We start from the raw sequence: 16273 nt of genomic DNA on the forward strand, positions 1-16273 counted from the left end.
GTTGCAGGATATCTGACATCTAACAGTTTTCCCTATACCACATGCATATACTTATGTTACCTTCATCAGCTATATGTTATATACGTCCATTTGTATGTGAGATCCTGACCCCCTACATTGTTTCATACTGAAAGTACGTATAGATGGAACACTTATACGTTCAGTCTGCTGTACGTTAAGTCCAAAAACTAAAGGAATTACGCATGTCACCTATCTCTTTAAGTACGCCACCTACAGTTTTTTTCTCAGTGTATGAGAAGTAAAAGTAGTAGGTCTTAATTTTCTTCAAGTGAATAAACAATATTGATATTGCTTGATAAAGTATTTGCGTTTCTCCTGCACTTACGGGTTTGCCTTGTTTATGTATAGCTGGGTAATTAGGAACAGCAGGTAACTTGCTTGCTTTCTTGGACGACATCTTTAAAATGTGGCACGCGCTCATCGTATTTTGTCATAAGTTATAATAACTGGATTCTCTTAAAATTTTGATTTTGGCTCAAGAGTTCGAGCCCATATGGAACTCTTTTACGTAATTGGATCTGAAATGTTCTCCGGAGTCAGAAAAACATATGGACGGTACAGCTGCGTTCTTTAACATCGTTACGCTTCAATATCGCTATTTCAAGTGAACTCAGTTTGATTTTGTTGAGTGTAGACGAAGCCGAAACGTCATTGGAGGTCAGTCATCACCGACGTTACCAACTTCATATTTCTTAAACATTTCTCGCCAGTTACCAGGTAACTGAACGAGAAGAGTGATATGTTACATATACTCCCTGCTACACTTATATACTTAACCCATCTTTTAATTAATACCTGGAAATTATCATAGAAAGATATTTTAGTGCACATGAATCACCTAGGAAACCCTGATTCATTACTGTGTTACCATTTCGCACAGAAAGATTCATCTTTTGTTCAATTCGACGACAAGTTATGTGCAATCATCCCGGAATTAGGCGATTTACGTGCTGAATGTTCACAGGAATGACTGCTGAGAACCAATACTCTCGGAATCACTGACATATTTTTACATAATTTAAATGTTTTACTATGGCTGTCTCATCACTGTACAGAGCTCGAAGTTTTCTGAACTTATTAACTGGTTTTCTGCTTTCGTTTGCAATAAACTTTGTCATCACATGTTGTACGTGGTACGATGCATGTACTAACATTGTTGCCTGCCATTTTGACTACCGATCGCAAGATTGGCCATGTGCGCCATGTATCAGTAATACTACACATTTGCCACTTATTTCTGCATATAATACCACCACGTTAGTATCCTTTTTTTATACCTATAAAATTTAAGGTTCCGGTTTGACTTGAACGCCCCTTCTATATAACTATTTGAGTAACCTTTGTAACCGAACTGATAAAAAAAACACAGTAAGAATGACATCGAAGAAATGTATTGTAAGGGAATTCGCGAGAGCAAGTAGTAAGGGGGAAAAGTAATGGGGGTAGTGAAGAGGAGAAAGATATTGATCAAAGGAAACCAACAATGGATTATATCTTGGTATTGTTTCCGCATACAGAGCAGAGCAGCTTTTCACCCCTACTTACTTTGTCCATTGCGCATTCAAGTCAAACATGGAGGTTTTTCTATATAGAAGGAAAAGGAAAAAGAAAGAAAAAAATAAAATAAAAGACTGCTGAAGGGCGTAAATCTGATGTTGAGTGTTGACTGGTCACGAGTGGCCGTTGTCCATTATCCTCGACTTTGGAAGCAAGTTACAATTAGAGCGAAACTATGTTCCAGAGAATGCAGTAATGATATCACCCTATTAGCAACAAAAGACGGCTCGTAATGGATCTCCCAGAAAAGTACGTGTACGAGAGAATGGGATGAAAGTGGGGGGAGGAGGTTGTTTGTCCCCCCCCTTGCGCTGCTAGTCTTTTCTTCAGACCAAGCAAGAAGGGTTCTTTTCTTTGTCGATTAGACCTGCAACGGGCGCTCAGTCTTCGGAAAAATGGAGAAACTTTTTTCTCTTTCGAGGTTTTAGCTTATTTTCTTTCTTTCTTTCTTTCTTTGGTGCTTTATCCCATTGGCTTTCAGTGTTTTTAGGAAAAGAAATCTTCGCCACAAATGCACCCTTTTAGATCTTTCTTTAGTTCTTCTCAGATCAAAGACAATGTTGCCAACTGAATGAAAGACTTTTGTTGGTGAATATATACTATTGCTTGTGTACTTGCCAACAACTTTCAACAAAATGAGAGAGACATATGTCGCTTGCGTGAGAAATATGAGAATCGAGCTTTCTTTTAGTTGGGTAACCCTTGGAGAAGATAATCGAGCAAGATCAAATCTCTCAGTGTAGTGGCGCACCCACGAAGGGGTCCACCGAGACCGGATACCCCAAAACTTTCCTAACTCAACATACATTTATACACTTTCCCAATAAAACTATTTTTGTTTAACAGGGAAATGATTGATATAGCATGAAAATTTGATCTTACATCATCTGTAGTTTTTCCCTTATAAAAACAATCTAGTTCTGTATTTTTTCCTGAAAATATGAGTAGAATTATTGTATGGTATTTTTGAGTGCAGAATAATACCCTTCAAAACCACATAGACGAAGTGGCTTGTAAAGCTTTGACCCCATTCAACAAAAATTTCTAAGTGTGTGCCTGCTGTACTCTGAAGTTTAGATTACTTAGTTGAGTACACAAAAAGATTTGCTAACCAAATAAGTTGTTGCTGTTATCTCTGAAATGAAAAAAAGGAAAAAAAAAACGAAGATGTAACTAACTAATTGCATGCCTATAGAACCCGAATGTTCAATGCTGTATGTTCACAGAAGCTCTCCATTGACTTCTGTCCTTAACCAACTGGATCCAATTTCTATTTAGTATTCCTATTTCTACGAGATTCATATTAATATTGTCTTCCCATCTGGATGTTCTAGGTCTTCCTAATGGTCTCTTTCTAATTGAGTTTTAGTTACTTTAGAAAGCGTTCCTACTTTCTTCCATTCTCGTTACATGACCTGCTTATCCTGATAATGTTATCATAGGTTTTATGACCCTGATCATGTTAGGCGAACGGTATCAATTATAAAGTTCCTCGTTATGTAGTCTTTGCCATTCTTTGTACCTGTTCTTCACCAAGGAGATCTAGAAAGCTATTTAACCTGACAAATTAATTTTCTGAAACAACCAGAAACAATCGGTTAGGAAAAGAAATGAATAAAAGTGACATTTCTCACGAGCACATCAGCATCATTGAACTATACATGTATCTACTGCAGCAGGTAATTAATAAACACAATTCAGTTAACTTGTATATCATAATTTGGAGAAAATGAAATGAAATCTTTGAGTTTTACGTCCCACGATTATGCCAGTTAAGCTAAAGGAGACGGTGATGATGAGAGATGAGTGAAATGGTGAAATTAAGAAAGTGGGAGGAAACGGGAGAACCCCGAGAAAACCCACGAGCACGGTGTTTGTCCACCACAAAGTCCACAGAGCGCCAGCTGGGATCGAACCAGGGACCCCAAGCACCGGAGGTGAACGCTCTTTCCACTGAGCCACCCCTTATCATAATTTGGATCAAAATATTATTGCCTTAAGTGTACTTACTATATACAAGGTTCATTCAATACATAACCAGAGAAGTTGTACAAAAAATACAAAACTTTGACAAAGTTTGTGTTTCTTTGTTATTTTTTGGTGGTGTCGCAAAACTATTTATTATCAGATGGGTCTGGCATATTTGCCTCCCGAACGGGATGCTGGGAATCAGTGGAACAAGGTGGTGGCAATTTTGCAGGTTTTCACCACTTTACCAACACTTCTTTCCGTTCACACCTCCTTGGGTTTTGGAGATGAAATATGACGCCACTCCATTGAAGTCCGCTTTCCTTCAGGTTCGTAAAACTGCACCCAACTATCATTTCTCGTTACAATACGGTGAAAAATGCCTCTCTTCTGCCTCATACTGACGCAAAAGCTCCTTGCACACATCCACGCACCTTTCTTCTTTCTTTCACTTCTGATGTCGAAAGTTCTGGAACCCTCCTCGCACACACTTTCTTGAACATCAGTACGTCATGAACAATAAGGTGGGCTGACCCGACACTAATGTTCATCTTTGCTGCAATATCACTCACCGTAATACGCCTCTTTTTTGTATCAACTCATGAACTCCCGCAATGTTTTTCTCAGGGGCGTCATTTCAGACTTCACTTGGGGGGGGCAAGACTACCATCGACATAAGACTTTCACGTTTTGTACTAGTATATTAGTAGGCAATAGATTAGAGTATATGTATTCCTCAAACTCTTGGGGGGGGGCAATTGCCCCCTCCTGCCCTCCCTAAATGACGCCCCTGGTTTTTCTCCGTGATTGCATAGACAAAGCGTCCTAGGCATGGCGAATCTTCAAAACTTGTTATACCCCGTTTGAACTTAGCTGCAAACTCGTACAGTTGTATTCGATTCAAAACAGCTTTCACCATATTTTAGTGCCATCCGACGGTGAATTTCGATTAGTTTCAACCCTTCAACTAACAGAAATCTAACGACATTCCGCTGCTCCGGTTGGTGCAAACCTGCAAGGGTGCCGCCATCTTGTTTCACTGATTCCCAGCATCCCGTTCGCAAGGCAGGCGTGCCAGGTCCATCTGATAATAAATACTTCTAAGACACCACCAAAAAACAACAAAGAAGCACAAACTTTGTTGAAGTTTCGTATTTTTTTTATACAACTTTTCCAGTTTTATTGAATGGGCCTTGTATTTTGTTACTACTGAAGTGAATACATTTGTCTCACTTTGATAATAGTTAGTCTTGGTATTTGAGTTGTTTCGATTACTTCTAATAATAACGCAAGAAAATCATGGAATTACTTCTGATTACGAACAGCATGTTTGATGCTCTGTCAAATCAATCATAAAAAGAAACTAAGATAATACATACTAATTCATAATTATTTAAACTCATTTTGATAAGTTTTGAGATTTAAATAATTATAGACATTCACATTTAACTATTCACGTACATTTATATATTATTGTCATTTCATTAGTTACATAAAATAGACCTATATCATACACATATTTAAGAACTGGAAACCTTTCAAAAATTCTCGAATTAAACTTTCAAATGCTAAGTTGATACGGTAATCACTACGTACTCTATATTAGAATAGTATATGAAGTGTATTAAGAAGAGTTATTTCAGCGATCTTACCTTAACCCATTAGTGCCCAGAATTCCCCAGTGGTATTTTGAAAAGTTTCTTTTCGCCTATTTGGTCTTAATAGTACTCTAAAATAGAAATGAGAATATTTTTGAAAAATATTTATTTTTTCTTGTTTTTTAGGACAGCAACTTAAGCTCCCAAATGGCACATACATATTCAAAAAAGGGAACATTTTGGAAAGTTACAATTTTGAGGGAGAAAATACACTGCGAAAACATAACTATTAAAATCAAATTAATCCCTCCTTTACAGACCTTCAATCCTTCCTTCTGGAGTCTTTGAAATCAATCCAGTTGAGTGTTTCTCCTCAAAACACATTGTAGCCAAAAAGAGTGCTAACCTTGCGTCAATATATCATACATAGAAAATGCAACGATGCTATGACGAAACAGACTCCAAAGTAACTTCACGGTTAAAACCAGCAACGCCAATCCATGAATTTTTGCGCTATAACGAAAAATTGCCGTGGCAACTTAAGTTGCCAAGGGGACGCAATGGGTCCAAAATAATAACTACTAATTAGGTTAACTATAGTTGACAGATATGGAGTGATAATAATTCTCGATATTAAACGTACAGATAATATGTCACTTATAATAATAACAAATCAACATATTTAAAACAGGCTGTTACTATGTTCAATTATTCATTTATCAACTTTTTTAAAAAAAATATATTTAATATTATTTTGTTGTGGAAGATCTTTAACTGAAATGACCTGTGAATCTTGGGATCGACAAGAATTGAAAGTTTTGGGAAAAAATGGTTTGTATATGTTTTTAAGAGTACATACACAAAAGGCTTGCTTTTTCGCAAATAATTTTAAATTTTCAACCTTTTTGTAGATAATTTCTAGAGTTCACAGAAATATCTACTCATTTTTTTTAGTTAATTGATTTACGAGAAGAAATTATTTATTTCCTTCCTTTGAAGTGAACTGCAATTTTTATGACATACTTCAAGTAGAGTTAATTGTCTCATAAATTTGAAAACGAAATCGTTCAACTTAACGTCGTAGAATTACTCCCTTTAGGCTAATTGAGACGATGCTTAACGCAAATGAACGATGATGGAAAACTGGTGGAATGAGAATATGGAAGGAACTGGGAGTACCCCCTAAAAGAACTCACAGGCACAATGTTGTCCACCGCAAACTTACTTGGTCGGAGATCGAACTAGGAACTTCACACACCAAAAGTAAGCACTCTAATCTATTTTAATTGAATTTTGTACGAGGTCAGATCTCCCCCGAGGCAAAGGCTAAATCTTTGTGGCATTTCACTTTGATGACACAATTGTCATCAGATGAGGTAATTAATAATACCCAACGTATCCATACAGTGAGTTCCTACTTCAAGGCTTAATTACTGACAAGCAGGCAACCCGTGGTATAAAAGTGAATCTCTGGTTGCCTAACATTCTAAGAGACGTTACCATTCGACCGAATACCTATCAGTGGTAAGCCAAGCTCTTGCCAGATTTTTATCAAGATATTCAAGCAAGAATACGCCATGCAGAACATATGCCAAAATATAATCCCGAAACACAGGCTAGTAGGTCAAAATGCAGGATGGAAAATTGCAAGGGGTTAACATTTGTACGATTTGTCACATATACCTCTGTTTTACCAGTGGAAGAAATTGCTTTGCTGTATTTCACAAAATGTAAAACATACGAAGACAACTTGAAATTATAACTAAGACAATAGTTAATAATATTCAGTGTAACGTTTTAGAAACAAGAAAACTGCTTAATTTTCTGGATTTATTATTGGAATACTATTACAATAAATGCATATTGTAATATTTAACTTATTTTATTTATTTAGAATGTAATCGAAATTCAAAAATTGTATAGACGTGTTACCATAACATTGTTTCTTACTATTTTCACCATTTACATGCACAACTGCCCATCTAACTTGGAGGCAAGGAATTCATGTATTTGCTTGGTTAAGGCCTAAGGTATCAAATATGATTCCTTACTGTGTGATGCACCCACAGTATTGATACACCAAATGACCACATTTTCTTACTTTTTAATCATGAATGAGCAATTTAATTACAGTCGTGTAAATTTTTACCTGCTATCACAGCCTCAGGTCTGAGGAGGTTAAGGAGGACATAATTTATCCTTAAAAATGGACAATCAAACTGGATAATGGTTAATTTGAGAGGCAGAAAAGTACATTTGAGGGGACGAGACAATAGTAAATGTGAGAATTGTATGAATTTGATGTGAGAATTGTAAATTTGGGTGACTATGCCCAAGTGACGTGCGCACCCACGTGTTGGCCCACTGGGTTTGGATCCCCCAAATTTTGTAACTCAACATACATTTGTATACTTTTTATATATACAAGGGCGCCCATGTTTTGGTTTCCAAGGGGGGTCAAGTATAAGCGACGTTTCAAATATAGCTTCAAATTTTGCTGTAACTAATGTAAAGATTCTATTGGGTTTTCGATATTCCCAAGTACAATTTCCTCTAGGAGGGGGCAAGCACTCCACCTTGCCCCCCTGATGGGCGCCCTTGTATATATATAAAATTATACTTATTTAGTAGAGAAATGATTGCTATAGCATAAAGATGCGATCTTACCCTTCCTCTGTACTTTCTCCTTATAATATCTATCCATTTCCATATATATATATTTTTCTGATAGCATAGGTAGCAGTACTTAACAATTAATTGGGCCGCGGTGGCTCAGTGGTAGAGCGTTCACCTCTGGTGCTTGGTGTCCCTGGTTCGATCCAAGCTCGCGTGAAGTGAACTTTGTGGTGGGCAAACACCGTGTACGTGGGTTTCTTCGGGGTTCTCCCGTTTCCTCCCACTCTCTTCATTCCACCATTTTACTCATTTTTCATCGCCACCGTCTCCTTTAGCCTAACCGGCATAATTGTGGGACATAAAACTCATAGATTTCGTTTCATTTTAACAATTACTTATCGTCTTTTTGGGTGTAGCATAACACCGGTTCAATACTATATAGTCGTAGTCGTATCATTTTTACTGGTGGGCACAAAAACCGGTTTTTCGGTTTTCGGTTTTTAGAAAACCCGAAACCGGTTTTTGAAAATTTCCAAAAAAACCGGTTTTGGTTTTTCACCGAAACCGGTTTCGGTTTTCTTCAAAACCGATTCCGGTTTTTTTTTAAATTGTTCTATTTCTGACCAGAATGGTGTTTCGTTTTTCTCTGGAAACCGAATCCATTTCCACAGAAATAGTTTTATGTGCTTTCGAAAAGTTTTCACCGAAACCAGTTTCGGTGAAAAATCGAATCGGTTTTGGAGAAAACCGAAACCGGTTTCGGTGAAAACCGAACCGGTTTTGGAGAAAACCGAAATGTCTGTTTTCGGGTTTCGGTTTTTATAGAAACCGGTTTTCGGTTTTTATAAAAAAAAAAACGGTTTTACCCATCCCTAATCATTTTGTAGTATTGAACCCGCTCGAACTTTGGGTCCCTTCCGACAAAAATTTCTGAATGCGACTGGTCCAAGCCCTTGGGGAGAATGAGCATCATTGTTCTTTGAATCTGGGACAAAAAATAAATAATATATAATTCACTTAAAAAAAAAAGTACGTACAATCAAGATAGCCAGGAAAAGCACCAAATTTAGTAAGAAAACTCCTAAAATAGCAACCATGAGCAAAGTCGAAAAAACTTAACAGCATTCACATAGAGCCCAAGAGGAAGAAGAAAGCGAAATAAAAGAAAACATTTTTATCAAATGTCGGATTCTTGACCATATTTCTTTGAAATACAAAACTTCCTTTATTCTGTCCCTATTCTCCGCTTCTAGACAACAGAGACTGTTTATTTTTTTTTTTTTTATTTTTTCCTCTCTCTCTTTTTTTTCTGTTTATTCTGAAAGCTCTGTTGTCTAAGAGCTTTCGACTTGATGGCTTTGTTAGATTGCGGAAGAATGGAAGGGTGTGGCCTATATGCTATGAAGAACCAGAAGATTGCCTCTGAACTAAATTCTTTTCGTCTGCAAGTTTATTTATTTATTTATTTATTTAGTTTGCTCCTCGTCTTCCCTTTTGGGTTCTATTCTTTTTCCTCCAATAGTGGAAAACTTCCATCTTTATTTCACACACATACACACACACACACACACACACACAAAATAAGAAAACAAGAACAAAAGATGGTAGGGCTATATATATACTATCATAATAAAATATCTTATAAATAAGAGTTTGGCCGGGTTTCCTTTTGTGTCAAAATACACAACAAAAGGAAAGGGGGAAAACTAAATGAAAATAAAGAAACAAAAAAAAAAAATCAAGAATTATGGCTCTCTTACAGAAAATTAAGATTCCATTTATTTGAATCCTTTTCTAAGTAGATGAAAAGTTATTTTTTTTTGCCTTAGTCTTTTTTTTAATACGATTTTCTGTTGTTAGTACTTATAATTGCCATTTTATAAACTTTTACAAAATCAAATTCAGTAAATGAAACAATAGTAATTATAGAATGGCTCTGAATTAGAAATGAAATTAAATCTTTTTTTTTTAATTTGACGTTCCAAGCACGTGCACTGTATACTAAACGCAATGTTAACTTGAGAGCCGCATCACAAGCGCATTAATACATGTCGGCGCGCGAACCTTTTCACAGGGAAGCAATTGTATGTGTGTGTGTGTGTTTTGGTTTGGCTCTCAATCGCCAGGGTTTCAACTGGCGCTGTTCTGAGTTTCAGCTGATATGCGCGGAGCGATGACTTCTCGTCCTTTTCCTGCCGCTTACAAAAAATATGTTTCTTGGTCTATTTGTTTTAATAATTCATGAAGACACGACAATAGTAAGAAATGTATTGGAAATTCGCACGTCATGTATTTGCAATCCTCACAATTAAAACCCGAGAGCATGAAAACTATTTTGCTTATTCATTTCAATTGATTAAGGTAAGAAAGGATAAGAGATGAAGTTATTCTCATATATCTACCTGGAAAAGATCAATCATAAACAGAAACATACGAGCAGCCACCCTCCCACACAATAAATTAAAAATACGATTTTTTTTTTCTAAAATCACAGCAACTCTACACTGACACTGAGTAAACCACAGCGAACCGGCAACAATCATATTAACAATTTCTTCAATAGTTGTGTCTGCATATTTTTCTCTTAGTCGAGCGTACAAATTGTTGGCGATTTACTTTGCTTGACTTTAATGAGGTTTCCCTTCCTCGTGTTTGCGATAATACTGAGAAGATGATAATTCGGATTCATTCATATTTTCAACTTCGCGCTTAACACTCTTCATGGTTTCAGTTTCAGTACACCCACGTACTCACTCTAACGCACGCGCAAAGACGATATTTGGCAGAGCAGTGTTACTCTCTGCACAAAAATTGCAGAAGTTACATGTGAGTTCCGTTATTTCTTTTGTTTCATTTATCAGCAGGCAATGAAGTTTCTTACGGGGTAGTTACTCTATTTAATTTATATATCATATAAAAATATTAAGCCATTTCCTATCCATTGTGGACGGTTTCTAACATTGACCAATTAAGTAATTTTACTGGTCCTCTGCTTTTGCTATAAGGTTTTTCAAGTTTATAATCTTGCAACACTTGCAAGAGACTCGCATCTTAGCTGCCGGCTTTTCACTTCTTTCTTTCCTTCTCTCTTTCCGATTCTGAGTCGTGGCGTCATTTTCATAACCCTTTACTAATAAATGTAGTATCATTTATTTTAAATATTGTTTCTGTATTGACATTTTTATATACTTGAACTCAATTAGCTCTTTGAATTGATCTCCTAAGTAATGTTTTACTTGTGTAACGGGAGGAACTATGTAATGTGCGCGGAGTCGCCTGAATTGAAGCTGCGTATCTCGGCTATCAGGATAAAGTCGCGGCAAGTATAGGCCAGGGGCGCAATCATGGGAGAGTCAACCGGGTCCGGAACCCCGCAAACTTCGTAACTTAAAATACATTTGAACCTCTTTAAAATATATTTTTTTATTTGTTTAGCAGATAAATGATTACTGTAGCCTAAAGATCTTATATGATAGATGATCTTATATTTCATCTGTAATCTCTCTTTTTTTTATCTATAGGGCTGCGGTGGCTTAGTGGTAGAGCCTTCACCTCTGGTACATAGGGTCCTTGGTTCGATCCCAGCTCGCGCCAAGTAAACTTTGTGGTGGACAAACACCGTGTGTAGTGGTTTTCTCGGGGATTTTCCCGTTTCTTCTCACTTTGTTCATTCCACCATTTCCTTCATTTCGCCTTTAGTCTAGCCGGCATAATCGTGGGACGTAAAATTTAAAAATTTCCTAGATTTACTCTTCTTTATAAAACCACTTTAGTTCTATCAGTTTTTTGCTGATAATATAGATGTTAGTACTTAACAATTACTTATAGTCTTGTCGGGTCAAGAAATAACAACGGTTCAATATTACATACATGCAATGTCTTGTGGTATTGGACTCCCCCCCCCCCGAAACTTTGGACACATTCAAAAAAAATCTGGGTGTGCGCCTACCGCAATTAATGCAAAGGAGGCGGACAATTAATGAAAATGTAGGTACATTATCAAATTGTATTGAATGAGAATGCGGGAGGAAAAGAAAGAGTCCCGAGAAAACCCAAGGACACGATATTATCTGCCACAAACTGACATGGCCTTGAATCGAAACAGGGAGCCACAGCGCTAGAGATGAACACTTTACCACTGAGCCTTCGTGTCCCGCAATTAACTAGAACCATTATCAAAGGATTAAAGTAAGAGTCTCCTCTTAGTATTTCCGTATTAAATTTTAGAAATCTTTAACAACTTGGTAAATTTGAGTTTCTAATTAGTTTCTGGTTTCGGTATTTTTACCTGCCAGCCGGGTGTCCTGGGTTCAATTCCTGGTCATCATCATCATCAATTGCATTCTACCATTATTGATAGGTCACTTGTTGCAGCTGAGAATCTTCCATGCACCACGGTATTCAGCTAATCTCTTCGTCTTCACGTACGATTATCCTGTTTTTGATACCGTTCATCAACTGTAACCTCCTTCGCCCCTGCCTGTCTTTCTTGCCACCATAGCCTCTAGCACGTCCCTTATGATACAGTTCCTCTTCAACTTATATCCCAACCAGTTTCCTTTTTGTTAATTTCAATTACATCCAAAATTATCCTTCATTTCCACCATTTTCAATATCCCCTCTCATTCATTTTCCGTTCAACCTCAGCTAATTCTCTCCATTCTTCTCCACAGCCACGTTTCAAAAGCACCCAGTCGTTTTTCGTCGCCTTTGAGTAATGTCTGTGTTTCTGTCCCATTTAGTACAATATTTCACACAAAGCATTTTATGAATCTTTTCCTCAACTATTTTATTCTATGGCGATTAATTTTAAAACCGGAAATGGTTGATTTCTAGCACTTCCTGTTTGAATATGCGTTAAGAGAGAAGATAATACATATTCTTAGAACATTAAATCAATTTTAAAAAATCTGCATTTGGTATCTTTTATCATTTTTGCTCTGTAGATGAATCAGCTAAGAAAGTCAACAATAATGTTAGTCGAGTTACAAACTTTTCGGAGAATCCGGACCCGGTGGACCTCCCTCGTGGGTACGCCCCTGCTGTAATAATAGGTTCCATTTTCACTTGAATTATTTATTCCCATCGGAAGCGGTTGAGATCTACAACAGATTCATGTTCCAAGTAGTGTTCCTTCCAGACCTGTTTTTTGGGGGGCACTGCCCGCCCTGGAGCTCTGGTGGTTCTCCCCTGAGCAGACCAAAATAATACGTCTATAATATAATAATAAACAGAATAGTATCAGCAGTGTCCCCCCAGAATTCTAAGTGTGTCCCACCAGCAACATAGTTTCTGAAAGAAACACTGGTTCCAGCATTAATTCTCACAGAGCGAAAACGGCAATGAAGGCGCCAAATGATTTTTAGGTGTTCAAATATGTTAAATAAAGTATCGGAAGATTATAGAACGGCTATGTTCATCTGTCTCTCAATAGGTATAAGGGCATACTGGTAAGGGATAGCAAAAGTTTTTTTTTTTTAATCCATTCAGTGTCCAAGGAATAGATTTCATCTACTCCTTAGCACTCTATTTAAACCAGGAGTGATAGAAATTAAATATTTCCGGTTTTATCGTTCATCACCACGGAACAAATACAGTAATACCTACGTTGAGAAAAGTCCATTCTCCGGACAGCGGTATATTGTACAAATATACGGAATCCTCTTGCTTACTACAGAAATCAGTACGGAGCGTACGTTATCTGTATGTTTACATAGGCACTGCCCCTAGATGTTACATCATGCCGTTGCAGGATGTCTGATATCTAATAGTCTTCCTTATATTACATACATATATTATAAGTTACCTTCGTCAGCTAAATGTTATACACGTCCATTTGTATATGAGATCCTAACCGCCTATTTGTTTCATACGGAATTTACGTACAGATGGAACACTTATACAGAAAGTATTATAAAACATGCGTTTTCAGTTATACGTTTGCTGTGCGTTAAGTCTAAAAACTACAGGATTTACAAATAACATGCGATTTTAAGTACGCCGCATACATTTTTTTCTCAGTGTATATAGTAAGAAGTGTCTTTTTTTTGATTGATTGATTCAGCATCTCAAGTAAACTAGCACTCGCAACTCAGCACTCGCAACTCTCTATTAAAACGGAAATGGTATAAATTTACTATTGCTTCCAGTTTCTGTATAGATTTTTGTAGAGCAAAAATGGCAAGTGTTTGGGAGAAGTAGTAACGTGTGCTACAAATTTCTATATAGTTTAGCTTAAAGCTAAGCATTGATGAACATTGGGGGCAGAGCGCAGTTCGTCATATATCTGTAACACAGTTAAAGATATATACTTGAGTGTTGTCATTTGACAATTTCGCAAAATTAGTAACGAAATAATTGTTTCGAATTATTTGAGATGCCTCTGACATTGCACTACAGTCTGATAGGACTCGAATTACTTTGTCTTACAAAGCCTAGTTGATAGTAATGGCACAACGTCTTAGTCATTGTATCTATTCTAACGTTCCAAAAGTAAGGTAATACTCACTAGATAAACCTTCTGGAATGAACCTCTTGATGCACTAACTTCTCACTCTTCGTCTCGTTTCCAGCTCCTGAGCTAATCGGCGTGGAAGACCTGGATTCGATTCCGGCGGGAGTTCATATGGTTTGGATTCCACATTAATCAGTAGGTCCACGTATCATATAGTCTCGCTGATGAACGGGACGCTAAACTCAATGAACGTAATAACTCCCGAGCTAATCCTTCCAAGATCCCTCGTTTTCTGGGATCTCCGAATTTTCTAGAACTTTATAGTTGCAGCATAGAGCTTAGATAAGACCTAAGACCTTTTTATGAAACTTCTTTAAGTTTATTTACATGTATAAATACTTCTTGTATCTGTGCTGTGATGTCTACAATACCTCTGTTATTTCCTTAAGAGTCTTCATCCCGGCGAAATTAAAATACCGCTAATTTTACAGTAATTATGTGATATCTTCAAATAGATAAAAGATAATTGAAATATGGAACAAGAGCGCCCTAGACAATATTATTTTGCGTGAAATACCATTATCACAAGTCACCTAGTGGCTTTCCGTTTTCAGTTGTTTCGAAACGAGAAAATAAATCCCGATTTTCAAAATGGCTCGAAATCGAAAGCAGATAAATAAGTCGTGATAACGATTTCTCATGTAAAATAATATTGTCTAGGGAGCTCTTGTTCCACAATTTGATTATCTTTTATCTATTTGAAGATATCTCATAATTACTGTAAAATTAGCGGTATTTTAATTTCGACGGGATGAAGACTCTTAAACCAATAAGATATTTACAATTTCCGTTTTATACCGTTCCAATATAAAAGTACGAAATTATTCATTTGTGTGTATTTTACAATAGTTTTGTACAGTCGATCAAGCATTCAAAGGATATGTTCTACCTTCGGCTTTAATCTTCTAGCACAACCGGAAGTTATAGAAGCCTGCTACTACTTCCGGTTTGAATATTTATCTTTATTAGGGATGCGCACGAGACAAGATTTATTTATTTATTTATTTATTTATTTCTTATTTAAAATGGCGGAGTTAAGGCATAACCTTTTCTTCCACTCAACCTTTTACATTTTTCTTTACAGTCGGATCTCTCTCTCTCTCTTTTTTTTTTTTTTTTTTTTTTTACGACGAGAATAAAAATGACATACAGTTAGGCACGTTGAAGAGTTACCGACATACATAACAATACAGAAAATAAAACATGAAAAATGAAAATGAAACTTATTACATATAAAATAAACACTAAAACAAACAAATGACATGCTAAAGACATGTTAAACTATACAAGGAGAAACAAATACGTCAATCTTGATTATATATAACATAAAATACATTCCTATGATTCACTATCTATAGATAAAATAATGCACCTACTTAAGTGATTGTCTATAATGTATACATTCATACACATGTATAAGAAGGGAATAGAAAAGAAAATGAGAAGAAATAGAAAGGGAGAGAAGAATTATGGTTGTCTCGTCTCGAAAATGTGCTGTAAAAGTGATGTGTAGACTCGAAAAATGTATATTTCTCTATTGGAAGAGCTGTGTCTCGACTCGAATTTTGTCAGGAAAATCCTGTCTCGCTCGACTCGTCTCGTGCGCATCCCTAATCTTTATATAGCAAAAATGGTAGGTTTGATATGGCTTCATAATCCCAAGAATAAATTCCTGTATTGCAACGTGAAGTAATAGATCTACTCCGACTAGTTTTAATATTTAATAAGCATAGTTTGAAACAGCGGTGAGCCAGTGGCGTATTTAGGAGGGCTATCGGGCTCAAGCCCCTCCCGCGAAATAAATTGTGAATTTTTCGCTCTCCATGTATATTCAACAATAATCCTTCTTACCGTTTCTAAGAATTTCATTGACTTTCCATATTCTTATGCTGTTCAGAAATAATACTGTACTTGTCAAATTTCATTCCATGTAAGAACTATGTTCTTTTTTTCTTTCTTTCATCCATTCTACTCCTCTGTTTCTTTTTCTTGGTTGTTA

This window comes from Thermobia domestica, chromosome 7 (assembly GCF_964235325.1).
Source record: "Thermobia domestica chromosome 7, izTheDome1.hap1.1, whole genome shotgun sequence".
Taxonomy (NCBI): domain Eukaryota; kingdom Metazoa; phylum Arthropoda; class Insecta; order Zygentoma; family Lepismatidae; genus Thermobia; species Thermobia domestica.